This window comes from Schistocerca cancellata, chromosome 10 (assembly GCF_023864275.1).
Source record: "Schistocerca cancellata isolate TAMUIC-IGC-003103 chromosome 10, iqSchCanc2.1, whole genome shotgun sequence".
In the NCBI taxonomy this organism is placed as follows: domain Eukaryota; kingdom Metazoa; phylum Arthropoda; class Insecta; order Orthoptera; family Acrididae; genus Schistocerca; species Schistocerca cancellata.
In genome coordinates, this window is record NC_064635.1 from 140,759,603 (window position 1) to 140,764,222 (window position 4,620).

The 4,620-nt window shown below is 44.7% G+C and overlaps 1 non-coding gene across 1 annotated transcript; it reads left to right on the forward strand.

Moving 5' to 3' along the window:
* Positions 1-838: 838 nt before the first annotated feature.
* On the forward strand, positions 839-913 carry Trnat-ugu (transfer RNA threonine (anticodon UGU)). Its single transcript has one exon. It is a non-coding gene; the product is annotated as a tRNA-Thr (tRNA).
* The last annotated feature ends 3,707 nt before the right edge of the window (positions 914-4,620 follow it).

Genomic DNA, 4,620 nt, shown 5'->3' on the forward strand with positions numbered 1-4,620 from the left:
AGGTTCTGGTCCACTGTTAAATGCGCTCGCTGATGCTGCAGAACACCGCGAAGTCAATGGCAGGCGCTTTCTTCCAACGTACCAATCATTAGGGCGATTTTTTTCTGAAATCTCCTCGCGTTGTCAGCCGAGTCGTAGCGACGTGTCCTCGTTACGTTTCAACGAGTTTGCTACCTGCAATCTTCAGGCCAAGTCTGAAGATGACGAGTACGAAACTCGTCGAAACATTGCGACAATACGACGGCTGACAACCCGAGGAGATTTCGTCGAAATTATTAGGGCTTCTTCCTATTCCATCGGCGTACAGAGAGGGGCAAAAATGCCTGCTTAAACGCCTCTTTGCCCTCTGTAATTACTCTAAAACGGGCCCAGGATATGAGGTTAATCCTAGCAGTACCAACGTGTTTTCCGTAACGCGTACTGCCAGTGGGGTTCGGGTGCTTTATAGCCATCACAAAAAATTTAAAAAAAATCATTAATTGTTGTTAACTTTTATTAATAACATGCTTTTTAATAGGAACATGTATAGTACTAAGATGGTATCTGTTCTTTCGACATGTCCATCTTTATATATATATATATATATATATATATATATATATATATATATATATATATATATATATATAGTTAAGGCGCACCGGCTACTAGACCATCTTCTTCTTCTGTGCGGATACACGAAAAGTGCCCGAACTCTTACGGGAATCGGCAACGCGCCGCGAGTAATGAGTATAATGGGCGGGGGCACTACGAATGTAGTGCGGGACAATACGTTGAGAATGTGGGTGTCACGGGAGGCGTGCCAGAGGTAAGTCCCTGCAGTGGCACTGTCCTCTGTGTCATCGGTGGCTCAGATGGATAGAGCGTCTGCCCTGTAAGCAGGAGATCCCGGGTTCGAGGCCCGGTCGGGGCACACATTTTCATCTGTCCCCGTTGACGTATGTCAACGCCTGTAAGCAGCTAAGGGTAGTCTCCAGAACCTGAAAATATGCTTTAGCACAATCTTAGCAATGCCAATGCATTTCCTGTAATGTGTACATTGTAGAGGGAAGTCCTTTACGACCACTGCCAATAAACTTAAAATAATACCACTTAACTGTCGTTGACTTTTGTTCTTAAAATAATATTTAAAGATATTCAGATGTGTAAGAAGGGTCCTGAACCTGAAAATATGACTATTGCACTTGTTGCGAAAAGTCACATTCACTACTAAGACCTAAATTTTTTGGGGAAGATTAACTGAGAAATTTTAAACTATAATATAACCCAGTGTAAGAAATCATTTAACACAATTAATACTGTTTCAAAATTTTAAAATACAAAGTACGTAGCTGGCCGAGCGGTTCTAGGCGCTACAGCGTGGAACCGCGTGACCGCTACGGTCGCAGGTTCGAATCCTGCCTCGGGCATGGATGTGTGTGACGTCCTTAGGTTAGTTAGGTTTAAGTAGTTCTAAGTTCTAAGTGACTGATGACCTCAGAAGTTAAGCCCCATAGTGCTCAGAGCCATTTGAACAAAGTACGTGAGTATATTACAATATTTTCGAAAGGTACACATAAAGTAACCTCCACCCCACCCCCACCCCCACCCCACTCCTTTGTATTGCGAGGGTTATAGCTGAACTCATCCAAAATTCAAGCGGCACTGTTTGGTCATCCTAGACTCATTAGCACGAAATATCGGGAATCCTCACCACCTTCCACCCTAAATGGGACAAACATTAAGTTCTCCCCCTCTGCAAAGTGCCTAGGAGTGATAACAGATGAAAACCTAAACTGGACTGGGTACGTAACTACGGTGTGCAAGAGGGCATCAGCGCCTCTCCGTAGCATCTCCACAAAAATGAAAAAACCTCTTCCCTTTTGACCTGAAAAAGAAACTGTCACAAACACTTATATTCGCAATTATTACATTTGATTACTGTCACGTTATCGTACTAAGCCTTTCTCAGGAAATACTATCTCGCAACGCCTGTGCTGTTAAGAAGAACTGTGGTGTCACCGCCAGACACCACACTTGCTAGGTGGTAGCTTTAAATCGGCCGCGGTCGATTAGTACATGTCGGACCCGCGTGTCGCCACTGTCAGTAATTGCAGACCGAGCGCCACCACACGGCAGGTCTAGAGAGACGTACTAGGACTCGCCCCAGTTGTACAACGACTTTGCTAGCGACTACACGTACGAAGCCTTTCTCTCAATTGCCGAGAGACAGTTAGAATAGCCTTCAGCTAAGTCCATGGCTACGACCTAGCAAGGCGCCATTAACCATTTCTAGAGAGAGTCTCACTTGTATCATCAAGAATGCTGTATACAAATGATGGATTAAAGTTAAGTATTCCAGCAGCTACGTACTTTTCTTTATAGCATTCATTACGTATCCTGTTCCAGACCTCACGCCAGTCTGCGTTAGATTATAGCGTGCATTTCGGCCTCCTCTAACTACAAGGTGTTGGCACATCTGCCAACACATCAAGAACGATGCAAGTTCTATCGGACATACATCCTGTACGGAAATTACGAGTACATGATGTGTGTAGGAGTACAGGTTGTGACGCAGGTACGACGACGTATGGAAGTGTGGGTCCGGGTGTCAGTTGTGAAGCGAAAGCCAAAGCGGTTACGGCGATCGCTCGTTTAAAGCGGAAAACCCGGGTTCGAGACCCAGTCTGGCACAAGTTCTCGTTGTCTTTATTTCCCTCTGCAGGTGATCGTTATTCGTACCCGCAACCGAGAATACATTTCATGTATTTCTCAGGAATCCTCACGACACCTGTAACTGCTTATGAATGTGTGTGTCCGTTATATACGTCGTGTTCGACTTTCTGATGATATTTCACCATCATATGCACAGCTTCCTGGCTGCGTGCAGACAAGAGCAGATATTTCAATACCCTCCTTCTCTTCTACTGTCTCTTGTATCTTTCCTTGATCTTAACTCTCGTATGTGAACAACATGGCACAAAGACCCGTTTTCTCAGAGCAAAATCCTTTCTGTCGCACTCCATCGTTGAGCCACATTCTCGAAGTACTTCTGAGTAGCAGGAACCCTCCTCTGGAACAACCGCCCCCCATTCTATTAGACAACTGAACAACATCTCCGGCTTCAGAAGACAATTAATGACATATCTACTGAAGCTACAATAAGATTGGTTCAAATGGCTCTGAGCACTATGGGACTCAACATCTTAGGTCATAAGTCCCCTAGAACTTAGAACTACTTAAACCTAACTAACCTAAGGACATCACACACACCCATGCCCGAGGCAGGATTCGAACCTGCGACCGTAGCAGTCCTGCGGTTCCGGACTGCAGCGCCAGAACCGCACGGCCACCGCGGCCGGCTACAATAAGATTACCATTGTCCTTGTACGCACCCGTTAGCCTTGTACATACATCATTCTTGCCAACCAGATCTTCCACATTTTCCAGTATTCTTAGCTGATGCGGTCTCCCTAAATTTCCTTTCCTCGGAACTCGCTATATCAGAAATGATCTGTTTTGCACACCTATAAATTTCTTTTATATTTCTCACTGTCGTTATTGTAATTATTATTATTATATGGTATTATTATATCGTAAAACTGTATATGAGAAGACAGAGCTTGAAATACATCCAACAAGAAATTGAGGGTGCAAGAGCTAATCTGAGATGAAGAGGCAGGCACAAGAGGAATGCTTGGCGATCCGCGTAGAACCAGTCAGAACACTGACGTCCCCCCAAAAGAAAAGAATGCTATTCGGTACAAGGCTGACACACTTCAGCAGTATTCTAGAATTGGCCGAATAACTGTTTTGTAAGCATCTCCTTTGTAGACTAGCTGCGTTTTCCTGATTTCCTATCAATGAACCGAAGTCTGTCACCTGTTTTACATCTGTCTGAGCCTATGTGATGATTGCGCTGCATAACCCTACAAATCGGTTCACAATTGCAGCTTGTGACGGTGGTAACTTTCTTAGTAAATGAGAACAAATTAATCGAATGAGATCGTAATCACTGTGAGTAATCGGGAGAAGCACCTTACGGATCGATTAGTGACTGTTTACTTTTATTGATTACACTGCTCCACGTTTTGTCTACTACCTTCGTAATATCCTAAGAGATTTGTTTCCAAAGTTCTAAGTTTAGATTTGAAGGTCATAGCAGCCGAATCATGCCACAGAGTATCGTAATTACAGCCATGCAGATAAGATGCCTGTCATCTCGACTGCTAGTGATACGAGGCCGTTGGGATCCAGCACGGCCTTCCGTATCACCCTCCAGAACCCACCGATTCCATATTCTGCTAACAGTCATTGGATCTCGACCAACGCGAGCAGCAACGTCGCGATACGATAAACCGCAATCGCGATAGGCTACAATCCGACCTTTATCAAAGTCGGAAACGTGATGGTACGCGTTTCCCCTCCTTACAAGAGGCATCACAACAACGTTTCACCAGGCAACGCCGGTCAACTGCTGTTTGTGTATGAGAAATCGGTTGGAAACTTTCCTCGTGTCAGCACGTTGTAGGTGTCGCCACCGGCGCCAACCTTGTGTGAATGCTCTGAAAAGCTAATCATTTGCATGTCACAGCATCTTCTTCCTGTCGGTTAAATTTCGCGTCTGTAGCACGTCATCTT